Source organism: Bos indicus, chromosome 5 (genome assembly GCF_029378745.1).
Source record: "Bos indicus isolate NIAB-ARS_2022 breed Sahiwal x Tharparkar chromosome 5, NIAB-ARS_B.indTharparkar_mat_pri_1.0, whole genome shotgun sequence".
Classification (NCBI taxonomy): Eukaryota; Metazoa; Chordata; class Mammalia; order Artiodactyla; family Bovidae; genus Bos; species Bos indicus.
In genome coordinates, this window is record NC_091764.1 from 87,902,300 (window position 1) to 87,921,626 (window position 19,327).

Here is a 19,327-nt window from a genome sequence, read left to right on the forward strand (position 1 = left end):
AGAAAACGAAGATCATGGCATCTGGTCCCATCACTTCATGGGAAATAGATGGGGAAACAGTGTCAGACTTTATTTTTTTGGGCTCCAAAATCACTGCAGATGGTGACTGCAGCCATGAAATTAAAAGACGCTTACCCCTTGGAAGGAAAGTTATGATCAACCTAGATAGCATATTCAAAAGCAGAGGCATTACTTTGTCAACAAAGGTCCGTCTAGTCAAGGCTGTGGTTTTCCAGTAGTCATGTGTGGATGTGAGAGTTGGACTGTGAAGAAAGCTGTGGTGTTGGCAAAGACTCTTGAAGTCCCTTGGACTGCAAGGAGATCCAACCAGTCCGTGCTAAAGGAAATCAGTCCTGGGTGTTCTTTGGAAAGAATGATGCTAAAGCTGAAAGTCCAGTACTTTGGCCACCTCATGTGAAGAGTTGACTCATTGGAAAGGACTCTGATGCTGGGAGGGATTGAGGGCAGGAGGAGAAGGGGACGAGAGAGGATGAGATGGCTGGATGGCATCACTGACTCTATGGACGTGAGTTTGAGTGAACTCTGGGAGTTGGTGATGGACAGGGAGGCCTGGTGTGCTACAGTTCATGGGTCGCAAAGAGTCGGACACGACTGAGCGACTGAGCAACTGAACTCAACTGAACTGAAGCAACTTAGCACAGCACAGAGAATCTATGTAGCAAGTGAGGGGTAAAGAAAGGAAATCCTTATTTCTAGGGAGCCCTAGAAATCATTAGATGAAAGGTGGAGTAGGAGTCATGAGGTCGCTCCTGAAATTACTTAGAACAAGAAGTTACTGCCATAATTGTGGTTTAGAGATTAGGAAAACACAGTGGCCGCTGCCATTAGCAGAAATGAGCCCCAAGAAGTTGTTTCAACTCACCTCCTCCCTCCAGACCTTCCTCCAGTGCATCTAATGGGTAAGATTAATTTGCATCCAGAACACTAGTTACAGAGAATCCAAGGGGGGCAGTTTTCTTTAAAGCAGTCAAGCTTTAGCAGGAAGCTAGAAAAAGAGTGGAATTGAGGTTGAATGAGCCAATTTACAGTATCTTCTTTGTGCAAAAACTGATACCAACTTGCTATGAAATAAAGATGAGATAAGGAAGCAATCTCCTTTAACAGCGCATCAAATAGAAAAATATTTAAAGAAATCTAAAATAGGATTTTATAGATGAAGGCTTTCAGTCCTACTAACTGACTCTGTGCTAGGAAATAGATTTGAAGAAAAGAAATGATTAAAGAAATACAAACTAACCTCCCATCTTATCTGTAAGTTGCAGCAGTCAGATAGCAGTGCATGCGCATTCAAGTGCATGCGCATGAATTCTGTATCTCTCCCTGCCAGCTGCAAGATCAAGGAACCGTCCCTGAATAATAAAGGAAAAGTACTTTTTTCTTAGAAAGTGTTACATGAATTCTGTATCTCTCCCTGCCAGCTGCAAGATCAAGGAACCGTCCCTGAATAATAAAGGAAAAGTACTTTTTTCTTAGAAAGTGTTACGCCATTCTATCACTGTGTGTGCACAGTCATTCCAAAGGCCTGAACCAGTTCAATGGGTGGACTTGAAAAAAAAAAGTTACATATATATTCTGATGAGATTCTGAAATGACTAATTAATTTATAGAAACCCTGGAAAATCATTTTGCAGCAACACAAAAGGTATATATCCCTGGCCCTCTTATTTCTTAGTGAAAGAATTCTAGTTTATTATCAGGAAGCTAAATTGTCAGTTAATTGTTAGGCTTCATTCATGCTCCTGGCGGGAAGAAACTGCCATGTGCTCATTAGGCAGAAATGCAGGTGGGTGAGCAGGGCTCCATGTTGTCAATTGAGTATAACATCTCTCCTTTCCCTGTATTTCAGCAAAATAATGCTAAATCACTCCTTCTCTAACTGAGATGTATAGCTTTATATTACACTTTTAATTATATATTTTAATGTATTTATTTTAATTATGTATTATACGTCTCCCCTAAAGGCTCAATATAAGTTAGCTACCATTCTTATTGGTATTATTCCTTCGCCCATTTTTATCCACTGCTTTTATTGTTGTTGCTCAGGTGCAATCCAAGATTATGTGTTTGATGTGGAAAGTAATAGGTCCTAAATCAAGGTTGGAGGGTCCACAGAGGCCCTGTAGAGATGGTGTGTATTTTGTAATTACAGTTAGCGGCTTCTTATTTGTACATCTTACAACATCCCATGGCTTTATTATCTGCTGCTGGTGCTGCTGTTTAGTCGCCAGGTCATGTCGGACTCTTTTGCGACCCCATGGACTGTAGCTCACCAGGCTTCTCTGTCCATAGGATTTCCCAGGCAAGAATACTGGAATGGCCATTTCCTCCACCAGGGGATCTTCTTGATCCAGGGTTCAAACCTGTGTCTTCAGCATCTCCTGCTTGGCAGGCAGATTCTTTACCACTGAGCCACCTGGGTAGCCTGGCTTTAATTTATTCAGTTTCACGTCCTATGCAATTCTCTGCATAATTATCTATCACAATTTTCTAAAATTCTTTATTTGCTGATCTCAATACTATCTTGTGAGGTTTTGTGGGAACTAATTTTTGTGCCTTGTACTGTGTTTTGCACTCAGTGTAGAGGTTCATTTCTAGCTGCTCACGGTTGCCATGATCTCCTCTGAAACATCCCACCTGGGCTGGACCACTGCTCTGCTCTGGCTTGAACCACAGGAGACCAAGCAGGATAGTTAGATGTAGTTGTTTCCAAATGGCTCTATCAATGTATTTTGATGAGATACTTCTTGATTATTATTAGGTATGAGGTGGTGCAGTGACAAAGAATCCACCTGCCAATGCAGGAGCTTCAGGAGATGTGGGTTCAATCCTTAGTCAAGAAGATCCCCTGGAGTAGGAAATGGCAACCCACTCCAGTATTCTTGACTGGAAATTCCATGGACAGAAGAGCCTGGCAGGCTACAGTCCATCGGGTCGCAGAGAGTTGGATATGGCTGAGCATGCACGCATGCACCGTTTAGACATGAAGGGCTGAATTATAATCTTTATGTGAGTTTTCTAGAATGTACTGTGTGTGTGTGTTTGGAGGGGAAGGTGTGTTCGTAGGTGTTCCCATTTTGAGAATACTTTAGGATCCCTCCATCCCCTGGGTTGGAATCAACTCCTTGCTCTGCCTGTCTCTTTGAAGCCTGCATGGTCCATATTTGTAGATAATGCCGACTAAATACTATTTGGGGGCTTCCCTAGTAGCTCAGCTGGTTAAGAATCCATCTGCAGTGCCGGAGACCCCGGTTCGATTCCTGAGTCGGGAATATCCGCTGGAGAAGGGATAAGCTACCCAGTCTAGAATTCTTGGGCTTCCCTCGTGGCTCAGCTGGAAAAGAACCCACCTGCAATGTGGGAGACCTGGGTTCAGTCCCTGATTTGGGAAGATCCCCTGGAAAAGGGAATGGCTACCCACTCCAGTATTCTGGTATTCTGGGCTGGAGAATTCCATGGACTGTACAGTCCATGGGGGTCACAAAGAATTGGACATGACTGAGCGACTTTCACTGTCACTTGACTTATAACATATTTTTGCCCAGAAAGAGCATAAATTTCTTTGGGAATGAGTGAGGAAGTAGCAGGAATGTTAGAAACCACAACTGTGCTAATATAATCTGAGAAATATTTTTCATTGGTGTAATAAAAACATGGTCAGCCTACCATTCTCTTACATCGTGCTGGATAGTCACGTGATATACATCACAAACTAGATGAGTCATTTTTCCTCAAAATATCCACCCAAGGCCATATGTAAGGAATCACATAATTAATGCACCTCAAACAGACACTCATTTCCAGTTTCTCTGGTTGCCATAGACTTCCACTTGGCCTAGATCCACCATACCCTTGGCCCGTGGGAAACCCAGCAGAACATGTTGAAGCAGTTTTGTCAAAATGACTTTGTTAAAATGAAAATACACATTTTTATTTTCCTTCTGAGTAATGTGCTTAATAGAATCCTCTGAGCTTCTGGACATTCACAGAGCAATTTTTTTTTTTTTCTCCTAACAAAATTTAGATTCAACTGTGCGATCTATGGCTTTCAGTAATTCAGCTTTTTTACTTACCAATATGATGGTAGTCATTTTCCAAATACATACCATTTCAGCTGAAGGAAACTAAAGAGACTAATGTTTGGTGGGCATAGATCTTTGCCAAGCCAGTGTTGGTTCATGCTGTCAGACTTGTGTTTGGCTAAACTTTGGACCTCTTACGATTCCCCATGGCTTTATTATCAAATTTCTCCAATTCTGACACAGGGACTTAACCAAATAGGTACTTATTTATCTCAAGCAGTAATTTGAAATTAGGTGAGTAGTTTAAGGCTGGGTGGTGGCCACACAGTGCCATCTAGTTCTCAGGCTCCTGCCTTAGCTGATGGCCAGGTAACCCAGTTTTGATCCAGGATCCCTGTAGGATTGAGAGGAAACAGAAGAGGAAAATTTGGATAGACTCCTGCTGATGTGCCAGTGATCAGAACTGAGTCTCATGGCTGTGTCTAACCAAAAGAGAGGCTAGGAAATTTTAGTATTTCATCTCTGGACAGATGCACTCCATGTGCTGACCTGTGCATGCCTGCTAAGCCGTTTCAGGACTCTTTGTGACCCCATGGACTGTAGCCCACAAGGCCTCTCTGTCCATGGGATTCTCCAGGCAAAATTACTGGAGTGGGTTGTCATGCCCTCCTCCAGGGGATCTTCCCGATCCAGGGATCAAACCCGTGTCTCTTGTCTTCTATGTTGGCAGGCAGATTCTTTACCACTAGTGCCACCTGAGAAGCCTTGTGTTGACCTGCACTATCTGCCTTAGTTTTTTTCACATGTTAGCTCGCTTTATCCTCATAGCAACTCTGTGTGATGGTTACTGTGGTCTTCATTTCATAGGTGAAACTGAGAACTGAGATGGGCTAAATAACTTACGCACAGTTCTAGAGATTGCAAGTGGAGGGCTGACATGTAAAACCCGGCCCATCTGATTTCCAATGTATTATTGTTTATTCTCTTTTTTTTTTCTTCTTGAACAATCATGGGTTCTGGCTATTTATTGTTAATTTATATCAGTCACCTTGAAACCATTTTAAGTTTTTTACTTCCCTTAGATGAATATTCTTAAAGGAAATGGAGAAATTCTTTTTGTAGCTATCTGAGAGAAAAAAAAAAACAGAGTTCAGACATGCAGGCTCTAGGATCTCGTGAAGCAGTGTAGCTTCTTTTTGACTTTGAGTGCCTTATGGCCCACTTAGGAAGGAGAAATAAGACTAGTCCCTTTATTTTGGTTTCTATTAAATGGGTTCTTGGGCCCAATTCCAATGTGTGTGACTGGAGACTTCGCCTCACCACCAAGCAATTCTCAGACACCAACTGGTGGTCTTACAATTCAGCTCAATTCTGACACTACATACCTGGAATTAACATCAGATTCCAAGGACTAAGAGATGCAGGTTTGATCCCTGAGTCAGGAAGATGCCCTGGAGGAAGGCATGGCAACCCACTCTAGTATTCTTGCTTAGTATTCAAGGACACAGGAGCCTGGTGGGCTACAGTTCATGAGGTTGCAAAGAGAGGACACAACTGAAGCACACCAAGGACTCAGTCCAATAAGACTGCCCTCCTCTTCAAACATCAGTGGCAAGCCCAGGTTATGGCTTTTGCTTTTGACTGACTGACTATGCACTGGAGGTTCCAGTGACTCCCTCCAACTCAGGCTGCCAGTCGCAAGTCCAGGTCTTATCCTGATTGACTTCTGACTGACCCTCTATAAATCAGGTGTTCCTATGACCTCCTTCTTGCGTTCTGTGAGTTTGCTGGAACTGCTCACAGAACTCAAGGAATCCGTTTACTTTCTCCATTACCGATTTATTACAAAGGCTATTAGAGGATATAGATCTACAGCCTGATGAAGAGTTACATAGAGCAATGTCCCCAACAAAGGAGCTTCTGTTCTTGGGGACCTTGAGGCCTTGCTTGGTTGCAAGCGGAAGCACCCTGTTTCCACAACCTGGAAGTTCTCTGAACCTCATCTTTAGGGTGTTTTGTGATGGTTCTATTATGTCAGCATAATTGATTACAACATTGACCATTGGTATTTGATTCAACTTCTAGCCACTCTCCTCTCCCTGGAGATCCAGGGAGTGAGACTGAAACTTCCAATCCTCTGTCATGATGAGTTCCCTTGACAACCAGCCCCCATCTGCATTAACATAAAGCCAGTTGTGGTGTGAAGGGGCTTGTGATGAATAACAAGACACCCATTTCACCTTTATGGCTCTGAAGGAGTTTCAGGAACTGGGGAAGTGAAGCGAAGTGAAGTGAAGTCACTCAGTCGTGTCCGACTCTTTGCGACCCCGTGGACATAGCCTGCCAGGCTCCTCTGTCCATGGGATTCTCCAGACAAGAATACTGGAGTGGGTTGCCATTTCCTTCTCCAGGGCATCTTCCTAACCCAGGGATCAAACCCCGGTCTCCTGCATTGCAGGCAGACGCTTTATCCTCTGAGCCACCAGGGAAGCCCCCAAGAACTGGGGACAAGAGACCAAATATTATAAAAGATGCTCCCTTCACTCATTACTCAGGAAATTACAAGAGTTTGGGGAGCCATAAGGCAGGAGACCAAATATCTTTCAGAAACATATTTTGGTCATCTGAATGACCAAATATATTTGTTCCTTATAAATCACATCACATCTGTCATAGAGAAATCCAGGTTCTCAGAGGGAAGCACTTTATTCTCTGTACATTGCTTCTTTATTACAGGAACCCAGAACACGATTCCACTGCTATTAACTACCTCAGGGCATTTATTCTTTCATCATTGGTTGAGTGCCAGCGATAGAGAAAAAATATGTAGGGAATGGAATCTAAAGATCTAGGGTTTAGACCTGGCCTTTCTATGATGGTATTTGTCATCTCAGGTAAGTCATTAGTGGTTGTAACTATTCTCAGCCTGAATTTTAGAATTTTCAGTTCAGGATTGATAATACCTGGTGTTCATAGTTCAGTGTTCTTATGAGAAACTAAGTTAAAATGAGATTAGGGATGTAAAAGTACTTTGTAATGAATGCACAATGCAAACATATAATAATGTTACTTTTATTATCTTTTTAAGCATTTATGGCATGTAAGCATTTCTTGGGAATTTTGGTAATAAAGGAACCAATGGGAGAGTGGAAGCACTAGAAAAGGGGTCAGTTTTCCATGCTGGTGAGTAGTGAGGAGATAAATCTGTTGAGTCTTGGATTTGGGAAAACATAAGGAGTGATGGAGAATGCCTCAGACTCTGGCAGTCAGACATTTGTATCCTTATAGTTGGATAATAATGATGATATGCTGAAATGTGATGTGAGAAATATGCAGTGTGAGAAACATTATTAATTTCTAGTGAATTAAGATTCTGTCTAAACAGTGGATTAGCTACTGTTCCTCATACTGTTCTGTAACTGAGAGGATAAGGAGAGTGGGTCATCCCAGGATTTCCGCATGTCTGTTATCCTCAGAGGAGAGGAAAGCACAAGATTATAAGTGAGTTGTGGATGAATCTAGAGTCTTTCATTCAGCGTGAAGTAAGTCAGAAAGAGAAAAAACAAATATAGAATATATCACGTATATTGGGGCTTCCCTGGTGGCTCAGTGCTAAAGAATCTGCCTGCCAATGCAGTTAATGCGGGTTTTATCCTTGGTCGAGAAGATCCCCTGGAGCTGAAAATGGCAACAGACTCTAGTATTCTTGCCTGGGAAATCCCACGGACAGAGAAACCTGATGGGCTACAGTCCATGGAGTTGCAAAAAAGTCAGACATCACTTAGTGACTAAACAACAACACTTATATGTGGGATCTGGAAAAATGGCCCTGATGAACCTATTTGCAGGACAGGAATAGAGACACAGAAGCAGAGAACAGATGTGTGGATGCAATGAGGGAGGAGGGTGGGACTAATTGGGGGATTAGGATTGATATATATACACTACACTACCATTGTAAGACAGATAGCTAGTGGGAGCCTGCTGTATAGCACAGAGGGCTTGGCTCAGTGCTCTGTGATAACCTAGAGGGGTGGGATGGGGGGCGGGTCTCAAGAGAGGAGATATATGTATGCATATAGCCGATTCACACTATGGTACAGCAAAAACTAACACAACATTGTAAAGCAATTATACTCCAATTAAAATAAACATAAAAGGAAAAAAAAAAAAAAAAGAAGTGAGTTGCCCCACAGAGTAGTTGAAAGTAAACTGAAAGATGTGTTTGTCTTTCAAACTTAAAAATAATTACAAATTAAGATCTTTCTGTAATGAAAATTGGGCTTCCCTGGTGGCTCAGATGGTAAAGACTCTGCCTGCAATGCTAGGAGATCTGGGCTGGATCCCTGGGTAGGGAAGATCCCCTGGAGGAGGAAATGGCAACCCACTCCAGTATTCTTGCCTGGAGAAGTCTATGGATAAAGGAACCTGGCAGGCTACAGTCCAGGGAGTCCCAAAAAGTTGGACATGACTGAGCAACAAACACTTTCACTTTTCTGATATTTATCATAGGTTGTCTATGGTTGAAGATAAAATGAAAATGAGATGTAATGAGTGGTCTATCTTGCCATGGTGTGGACCTTTCTAAAATGTTTGCAGTGTATAAAATTTAGTGCAAAGACTGATCATGGCTCAGACTTATAACTTCCTGGAAACAGTTGAAAAGCCTGCATGACACCAGTTACCACTGAGTCAGGTTTCATCTGCACGTGTGATGGGAGCGATAACTCTTTTCAGGAGGTTTGCATGTTCCATAGAACATTTTCTTCTTAGATTTGATTGACATGACAGGGTGTTTTCCTGCAGAGAAAACTGGTATATCTCTGTTTTTCTTCAGCTGGTGTCTTTATCTTGGTCCTTCTTAGGAGCCAATGTCCAGATGTAGAGAGGTATTTCTGATTTTGATTTCATTTTGAGCTTTTGTTTTCATACCAGGAAGCCTCTGTTTCTTTTTTGCTCTTGATGTACTCATTTGTACTTCTTAACTCTATTAGGGATCTCACAGAGTCGGACACGACTGAAGTGACTTAGCAGCAGCAGCAGGAACTGCATAACGGAGAAGGCAATGGCACCCCACTCCAGTACTCTTGCCTGGCAAATCCCGTGGACAGAGGAGCCTGGTAGGCTACAGTCCATGGGGTTGCTAAGAGTCGGGCACGACTGAGCAACTTCACTTTCACTTTTCACTTTCGTGCATTGGAAAAGGAAATGGCAACCCACTCCAGTGTTCTTGCCTGGAGAATACCAGGAACGCGGGAGCCTGGTGGGCTGCCATCTATGGGGTCGCACAGAGTTGGACATGACTGAAGCGACTTAGCAGCAGCAGCAGTAACTGCATAAAGATACATTTGATTAACTTAGAGCATACACTAAATTTTCTCTAACTTAATTAGTTTGGTCAGGGAATAAAAAGATACAAAATGAGTATGGAGAACATTTTCTTAATGTTTGTATCTGTTCAAATCAATTTACTCTCTTTCTTCTGCTAATTGGCCTGTAGTCTTTAGGTCCCTTGGGAGCTGATGCAATGTTCTTGTCATCCTTCATGGCCTGACACACCTTCTTATCTGCAGGTCAGAACTTCAGGGTAGACTTGCCCAACAGGGTGAAGAGGGGGTAGGGAGGGGATAGAATAGGGAAGTGAATTTAGCTATGGAGACTAAAAGGAGGTCCAGCCAGTAGTAGCCAAGTAGATTAAGATTCTCAATTTAGGTAACTATTGTCAGTAACCAGGAGATAATAAGAAGCAAAAGAAAGACAAATACCATATGGTATCACTTATAAGTCTGGAGTTGAAAAGAGGACACAAATGAACTTATCTGTAAAACAGAAACAGACATAGAAAACAGACTCGTAGTTGCCAAGGCAGAGAGGGAGTGGTGAAGGGATAGAGCGGGAGTTTGGGATCAGCAGATGCAAACTATTATATAGAGAATGCATAAACAAGGTCCTACTGTATAGCACAGGGAACTGTATAGTCAATGTCTGTGATAAATCACAATGAAAAAATATGGAAAAGAATGTATACAAACCAAATCGCTTTGCTATACAGTAGAAATTAATATTATAAATCAACTATACTTTAATAAAATAAAAAGGGAATAAACGAATGGTTACCAAAGGGGAAAGGGAGGAGAGGGAAGGTTAATTTAGGAGTTTCGGATTAACATATACACACTTCTATATATAAAAAGATGAACAACAAGGACCTATTGTACAGCACAGGGAACTATATTCAGTATCTTGTAATAACCTGTAATGAAAAGAATCTGAGAAAGAATAGATGTATATGTACACCTACATCAATTTGTTGTACACTTGAAAGTAACACAACATTGCAAATCAATTATACTTTAAAAAAGAAAAAATAAAATAATGTTCCACTAGTGTGAAGCTCTATCCAGAGAGCCAGATTCATCTGTCAGTGATTTCAAGTTTCCAGCCACTAGGCTAGACATTTTGGGAACTGGCAGCTTCAGGGAGGTACAGACCAGAGGAGGGCAGGGTCCCATCCTTCTAGAGACTTGGGAGCTGATTCTTTAATCCAGGCAGGGACCCAGGGGAACAGGATGGACGTTTCCAGCATGGAAATTGTTAGGACTTGGCCAAGTCATAATGTCCCTCCACACCAAGCTGCAAAAACAAGGAGCATATGATTGAGGCCCTCTCCAGGGCCGAGTTCAAGTTTCCTGGCCACCAGAAGCTCCACAGCTCCAAAAAGCAGAGAATTACTGGCTCTTTCCCTTTGCCACCACCGAAGTTTCTGGTGTCCCGTATTTCTGGTGTCCCAAGTTTCTGCTGCTGCCCCGCACGGTGTTATGGATACTATAAGAAAAAGCCATACCCAAAGTCTCCCTTTTGCCAAGGTGTCTCAGATGCTAAGATCTACATCTTTGACCTGGGGTGGAAGAAGGCAAAAGTGGATGAGTTACCATCACATGGTGAAAAGCTGTGGCAAAGGTGGTTTTCACATCCTGGTGTGGCTCCACCCCATTATGTCATCTGTTTCTATAAGATGTTGTTCTGTGCTGGAGCTGATAGACTCCAGACAGGTATGTGTGGTGCCTTTGGAAAGCCCTAGGGCACAGTGGCCAGGGTCCACTTTGGCCAAGTCGTAATGTCCATCCCCACCAAGCTGAAGGACAAGGAGCATGTGATTGAGGCCCTCTGCAGGGCCAAGTTCAAGTTCCCTGGTGGCCAGAAAATCCATATGTCCTGGAAGTGGAGATTTGCTAAGTCTAACGTGGATGAATTTGAAAACATGGTGGCATGAAACACTATCCGTATGGCTGCAGGTTCAAATGCATCCCTGTTGTTGTTCAGTCGCTCAGTCATGTTTGACTCTTTGCAACCCCAGGGACTTTGTGACCCCAGCATGCCAGGTCTCCCTGTTCCTCATCATCTCCCAAAGTTTGCCCAAGTTCATGTTCATTGCATCAGTGATTCCATCCAGATGTCTCATCCTCTGATACCCTCTTCTCCTTCTGCCCTCAGTCTTTCCCAGCATCAGGGACTTTTCCAATGAGTCGTCTGTTCCCATCAAATGACTGCAGCATCAGTCCTTCCAAGGAGTGTTTGAAGTCAACGATGTTAATTTCATCCCTAATCCTGGCCTAATTGGGACAATTTTTGAGAACAAGGCAGAGGCACATTTCTAGAACTGAGTCTGAGCTGGGTACCAGGAATCTGGAAGAGCAACATGGGAGTGTGTTTTGAAAATAAGACAGAAGCCAAGTTACCAGCGTCACACCAAAAGGCTGGAGGCAGAAGACTGTGGGTAACTTGATGTTGGTTCCCACAGCTTTGGGTGGCTACTTCCCCAGATCATTTCCCTGAAGCCAGGGCTGGTCCACATTTCCCAGGGCTCCTGCCAAGTCTGCAGTGACCTGAGTGTGGGTTCAGGCTGAGAATTAGGCCTGATAAAGAAGAATTTTCTGACAAAATATTAAGTTCTTACCCTCTCCTGGGTCACCTCTGTGGACTGACAGTCCAGAGGACACAGACACTCAGTGAAGGAGAGAATCTGGGCAAATTGTTAACCAAGGCAATGTATTAGCAGTTTGTCTGAAAAATATGGGACTTCCCTGGTGAAGAATCCGCCTCCAATGCAGGAGACATGAGTTTGATTCCTGGCTGGGGAAAATCCCCTGGAAAAGAGACTGGCTCCCCAGTCCAATATTCTTGCCTGGAGGATTCCATGGACAGAGGAGGCTGGAGGGATAGGTGACCGGCTAAGTGTGGTGAAATTTAGGATGGATAGAGTGTGGATCAAGATTCACTGACTATAATGGAAACAGAAGTGCTTTCTGAGAATAACCAACATTTTATACTCTGAAAACTATTACACATAAAATTTTTCTTGCTACATTTTATTTTTCCTGTCTGCTGAGACTCAGACTTTTAACTCTTTGCTAAGGAAAATAAAAAGGTGCTGAGCAAAAAGACAATAGCAAATTAAATTCATTCGAGAATTTTTACTCTGGGCGATCTGCTGTTAATGCATTGGCTAGCAGCTCCTTACAAGTATATGACTATTTTGCTTAAAATTTTCTCTTCTTAGGGTTCAGTCTACTCTAATGAGTTGGCCAAAAGTTTCATTTGGGTTTTTCCATACCATCTTACAGAAAAACCCAAATGAACCTTTAGACCAATCTAATACAATTTGGGGTCTCATCTACTATTCAGATGATAGCACATTCACAAAGTATTATTATTCTGGAACCGTAAAACATATACATTTCCAAATTGTTTTGTTTTGTTTTGTTTGTTAAAGCCTGACATAGATGTTGACTGTTACACACAAGGTCATTAAGAAATGAAATAACTGCAGTTGGCAGGTGCTTCCAGATGAGATGGAGATTGTTGGAGTTCTTCAAACCTGAAGGCCAGTGATAGGTATGGACTCCAGGGAAAAGTATAGTATTTCTTTTCCAATAAAAATAAGCTTTAATCTTAATTTTATTTGTATTTACTTATTTATTTACAAGTATCTATTGGTCCTGTTCAAGTGTCATTTTTTTAAAGAAGTATAGCTGATTTACAATATCATGTTAGTTATGGGTATACAGCACAGTTGTACGTATATATACATCTATATAGACATATGTATTTTTTTTCATATTCTTTTCCCTTGTTACAAAGAATTGAGTATAGTTTCCTGTGCTTTCCAGTAGGTCTTTGTTGATTATATAAAAACTATAGTACTTCTATGTGATCCATAAAATTTAGCACAAATCGAGAATCAACAACATATAATAAGAGTTGAGTTAAATTTTAAAATAAGGCTTTGCTGCCCCAGAAATTCCCTTTCATGTGTGTTGAACTTGCCACCAAAATGAATATGCCCTGTGCCAGAAAAACTATGCTTTCTTAAAATTTGGGTAATTCTGTACAAAATAGAGAGTTGACACATTCATTCATCAGGCATTTATTAAGCAACTTCTATTGTGTACTAGGGACTGGACTCACTCCTGGGGAGGTGGTGGTGGGTGAAAAGAGACCTTTCTCTCCCCTTATTTGGGTCCTGTCTTCAGTGTCCCAGAGACTCCTTACCTTCCACATGTTCAAAATTTAACTCCCTCCCTCCCCATCAGCTTCTCTTTATTCTCTGCTGCAGGAAATGATACCATAACCCACTCAATCACTGGAGTTGTACTTACGTTTGAGTCCATCCTCTGTACCAACCACTTTTCCAGTGCCGTTTCCTTTTGTAAATATCTCTTGATTTCACCCCTTCTTTCAAGACCTCTCTGCCACTGCAGTAGGTCAGGGTTTGTCATCTGTTACATGGGTTCATTCGAGAACTTTCTGACAAGTTTCACTGTTAACGAACTTGCTTCCCTGCAATGCCCTGCACCCTGATGCCAGTGGCTGTCGTGACAAAATGTAAATGGTTTGTGTAGCTTCTCTTAGGCTGCTCCTCTCTGCTTGCCATGCAAGCAAACAAAAGCAAGTGGCCAGACTGAACACTCGCCAAGCCTGCTGGAACAGGGTCAGAGCAGGAAACTCATGGAGAAGGACAAGTAGCAGCTGGCAGATACTCTGCTGCCTTTGCATGATTAAAAATGATGAGATTCTAGATGTTCTAGACTCCAGGAGAGGGACCCTTAAGCTAGGCTGGCATATTAATCATCTAATTAGGAGTGCTAACCCTTCCCCTCATCTGGTCCCATCACTTCTTGGGAAATAGATGGGGAAACAGTGGAAACAGTGTCAGACTTTATTTTTGGGGGCTCCAAAATCACTGCAGATGGTGATGGCAGCCATGAAATTAAAAGACGCTTACTCCTTGGAAGAAAAGTTATGACCAACCTAGATAGCATATTGAAAAGAAGAGACATTACTTTGCCAACAAAGGTCTGTCTAGCCAAGGCTATGGTTTCTCCTGTGGTCATGTATGGATGTGAGAGTTGGACTGTGAAGAAAGCTGAGCACCGAAGAATTGATGCTTTTGAACTGTGGTGTTGGAGAAGACTCTTGAGAGTCCCTTGGACTGCAAGGAGATCTAACCAGTCCATTCTGAAGGAGATCAGCCCTGGGTGTTCTTTGGAGGGACTGATGCTAAAGCTGAAAGTCCAGTACTTTGGCCACCTCATGCGAAGAGTTGACTCATTGGAAAAGACTCTGATGCTGGGAGGGATTGGGGGGCAGGAGGAGAAGGGGATGACAGAGGATGAGATGGCTGGATGGCATCACTGACTCAATGGACATGAGTCTCAGTGAACTCCGGGAGTTGGTGATGGACAGGGAGGCCTGGCGTGCTGCGATTCATGGGGTCGCAAAGAGTCGGACACGACTGAGCGACTGGACTGAACTGAACTGAACTGAACTGAACCCTTCCTCTCATGTGATCAAAACACTGTGGTATTTTTGTACTAAGATGCAGCAGAGCTTGACTTTGTCTTGGTTTATCATCTCAGTGTTTGTGGCTGATAGAGAGCCCTCTGTAGTCATGACTAGCAGCCAGAGGACAAGCCTTGCACCCATGGGTGAATGACATAGCTTGCCAGAAAAGGATTTATCAGTTGGCTCAGGGATGGATAAGAGTTGGCCTCTTCCCTGGCATGATGGGAGGGCTGGGATCCTGCCTTGCTATTGGCCTGGATTGAGGGCCTTCAGTGCCAGACCACTGCTGGCCTCAATGGTGCTTTTCCCAGAGGCCACTTCCTTTTCTAGACTGCAGGCCCTCAGTCTTGGACAAGTTAATCCTGCCTGATTACCACCTATAGATAAAGGTCAGACTTCATGCAGTGGCACACAGGCCTTCAATATCTGAACTCTTGGAGAATATAAGATGGTATCAGTTTAGTAATAGCCATCCACCTTCTTCCCCTGCTGCTTATTACTTTATACAATTGATTCTCAAACAACACAGGTTTGAAGTGCATGGGACTACTTATATGCCGATTTTTTTTAATAGTAAATACTAAAGTACTACTTCATCTCCTGTGGGTTGAAACTTAGGTTCAGAACCATGAATACAGAGGAACCATGTATAAGAAGGGCTTATTATAAGTTAACATGAGAATTTTTTGACTGTGCAGAGGATTGGGCTCCCTAACCACCCCTCCCCCTACATTCAAGAATCAGCTGTACTCTGTGATTACCACGTGACTTGCATTTTCCCTCAGAAGTTGTGCTTTTTTATTCCCTCTGCCCAGCATATTCTTCCTTTTGTTGTCTGATAAATTTTTCTTCATCTTTCAAGATCCAGCTAAAACATCTTCATATGTGTATTATCTTCCCAGTTTCCTCTCCAAAATCTCTGTTGCCTGCCATGTCAATTAAAAATCTGTTCTCCCCCTCCTCTGCCCTGTATATCTCTGTCACTGTACTACTGAATAGCAGTGATTTGTTCACATGCTTTCTGCACACCAGAAAGCTTCTGAGGGCAGTATCTAGACAGGTTCTGGCACATAGCATGGCAGATGGTAAGTGAAAACAAGCTGAATTAACAATAGAAGGGAGAGTTGTTCTTCCAGAGCCTTTGCAACCACATGACTGCAGCTTCATTCTTTTGGAAGGAGATGCTGCCTGTACTGGAAGGACCCAGGATCAGTCCTGTGAAGGCCACAATACTGGGAGAAGGAAAGGGAGTGGGTGTTAACAGTGATCCACGTTGTGTGGGATGTGGCATGTCCGAGATCACTTAGGGTTTCATTCTAGATTTGAGATGAACACAATCATACAGTTGTAAAGTTAAGCCACAGTTTTGGTGCTGGACATGTAGTTGTTATAGTAAGTCCCCTACATATGAATGAGTTTTGTTTCAAGGACGCATTCATAAATCCAATATTTTTTAAATCCAACAAAGTTAGCCTAGGTACCTAACTAACAATCACCTATATAGTAGAGTACTGTAATAGATTTATAATACTTTTCACCCAAATAATACATAAAAATACAAAAATAAAAGCATTTTTAGCCTTATAGTACAGTACCTTGAAAAGTGCAGTAGTACAGTCCAAGGCATATGGGGGCTGGCATCGAGTGAACAGGCAAGAAGAGTTACTGACTGGAGGAGGGAGAGGAGGTGGGAGATGGTAGAGCTGAAGGATGGTCAGCAATAGGAGACGGAAGGCAAACTAAAATGTCACTGATGCCTGACATTGATGAAACACACATTCACATCTTTAAAAGTTTGTAACTTGAAGGTTTGTATATAAGGGGATTCAGTTCAGTTCAGTCGCTCAGTCGTGTCCGACTCTTTGCGACCCCATGAATCACAGCATGCCAGGCCTCCCTGTCCATCACCATCTCCCGGAGTTCACTCAGACTCACGTCCATTGAGTCAGTGATGCCATCCAGCCATCTCATCCTCTGTGGTCCCCTTCTCCTCCTGCCCCCAATCCCTCCCAGCATCAGAGTCTTTTCCAATGAGTCAACTCTTCGCATGAGGTGGCCAAAGTACTGGACTTTCAGCTTTAGCATCAGTCCCTCCAAAGAACAGCCAGGGCTGATCTCCTTCAGAATGGACTGGTTAGATCTCCTTGCAGTCCAAGGGACTCTCAAGAGTCTTCTCCAACACCACAGTTCAAAAGCATCAATTCTTCAGTGCTCAGCTTTCTTCACAGTCCAACTCTCACATCCATACATGACCACTGGAAAAACCATAGCCTTGGCTAGACAGACCTTTGTTGGCAAAGTAATGTCTCTGCTTTTCAATATGCTATCTGGGTTGGTCATAACTTTTCTTCCAAGGAGTAAGTGTCTTTTAATTTCATGGCTGCCATCACCATCTGTAGTGATTTTGGAGCCCCCAAAAATAAAGTCTGACACTGTTTCCACTGTTTCCCCATCTATTTCCCATGAAGTGATGGGACCAGATGCCATGATCTTCGTTTTCTGAATGTTGAGCTTTAAGCCAACTTTTTCACTCTCCTCTTTCACCTTCATCAAGAGACTTTTTAGTTCCTCTTCACTTTCTGCCATTACTGTATTTTATTTTAGTTTGTTTTGCTATTATTAAACCAGTTTTCAAATATATTATTCTTGAGAAATTGTTATTGGATAGAGCTGAAGGGCATTTGAATGTTTGTGAAGATCATTTCTTTCTCTTTCACATCTCTCTTCCTTATTTTCCACCATTGCCTCTCCCCTCCTGTTCCAGGTGACAGTGGCCTCTTGCCCAGGATTTTATAGTAGTCCCTTATTGGCCTTCTATCTAATCTGGCCTCCTCTCCAGTCGATTTCCAAATTGCAGCCTGAGTTACTATTTTAGAATGCAGATCAGATTGTGTCATCCCATTGTTTAAAATCCTTGATCAGCTATTCCATTGATTTCAGGATAAGACAGCCTTCTTAGGCCACAAGGCTCTGCCTACTCTGTTCCCTGCCCGGGGCTCTAGCAGCAGTTTGCATGGTGCTCCCTCTCACCCTTGACTCTTCACCTTTCTGGCCTGCTTTCAGTCCCTAATAAATACTATGTGCTCTCTTTCTATACAGCTTTTTGACACTCTGTCCCTTTCCCTGGAAAGCTCTTGTGTTCTCTTATCTGGTTCACTCATGTTAATCCCTTGGATCCTGTTTGAGTATCAGTTCCTCCAGGTACCTTTCTTCAGACACCTCTCATTCATCACTTCACATTTAGTTGTTTAGGTATTTGATTCAAGGTTCTCTCTCATTTGAGACAGTATTCACTGTCCCACGGACAGTATTTAATTTGGGAGGATAGGGAGCTCTGTAGTACTTTCTATTACTGAGTCCCAGCTCATATTGCTTGCCACACGACAGGCCAGTCAGTGGAGAGATGAGATGTTTGGACAAGGAATCATGACTTTATCCAGAAAACCCGCAGACGGAGAAGATGACAGACTAGTGTCCCAAAGATCCATCTTACCCAAATTCGGATTCAGTCTTCTGTAGTAAAAGGGGAAGAGGTATGGCTGGTTTTTGCAAAATTCTTGGCGCAGAATCCTTTTGTTCTTGTAGTTGTCTCCACAGGTCAGGTAAACATACAAGAAGACAAATGTTATTCTCTAGGACATCCTGTAAACATCCAGGAAGTCAAATGTTATTCTCTGTTCTGCAACTTTTTATCTCGATATGAATGAAAGTGTTATAGCTGTAAAAGTCAAGCCTGGGAGGCAGAGCTTTGAGAAAGGGCTGTTGAGTATATTTCAGGTTTGTTCTCTGTTATAGTATCTCAGTTATTACCCTGAAGCTTGGGATGTGATAGAGGGTCAGTAAATTTTAGTGGAAGGAATGAAGCAGCTTGATTTTACTGTGTAAAATCACCAACTGTAATCCTGATAGACCTCCCAGCTAGGTGTGGCATATATATATACACACACATATATATATACACACGCACATATATATTTATATGTAAGAAACTTGGAGTTCATTATCACAGAGCAGAGGGAGAAAGCCCCACATTGGATGCAGTCACTTGGGAAGCCCCTAAATGATTGTCTGAGACTGAAGCCTATAAGAGAAGCCTGGTGGTGATGCTCAAGTAGGGTTGAACAGCCCAAATAGACATTGAACCCCTATTGTTGCTGTAACTATTATTGCCCTTAGGTGGTTATTTATCAATACAGGGTCTCAGGTGTTGCAGTGAAATCAATCTTGCAATCTTAACAATGAAGAAATTGCTTCTCTTTTCAAAGATTTAAAATCACTGTCAGTGATGTCAGTTCAGCCAGGCTCTGCCCTCTGCCCAAGCAGAACTAAAGGGCAGGAGCAGTGACGGAGCTAGAAGAGTAGGTGTCCCCTGGGTCTCCTCCCTGCCTGGAGCTGGCATCCCCCGGCTCTAGGCCCCTGTGTTGAGGCCATCATGCTCTCTT

General features: G+C 42.7%; 1 protein-coding gene and 1 pseudogene across 1 annotated transcript in view; both read left to right on the top strand.

Annotated features, from left to right (window-relative positions):
* ST8SIA1 (ST8 alpha-N-acetyl-neuraminide alpha-2,8-sialyltransferase 1) overlaps positions 1-19,327 on the top strand; it is a 175,349-nt gene that overhangs the window by 59,255 nt on the left and 96,767 nt on the right. The gene's annotated exons all lie outside the window — the stretch shown is intronic.
* LOC139183185 (large ribosomal subunit protein uL16-like) lies at positions 8,104-14,579 on the top strand (annotated as a pseudogene).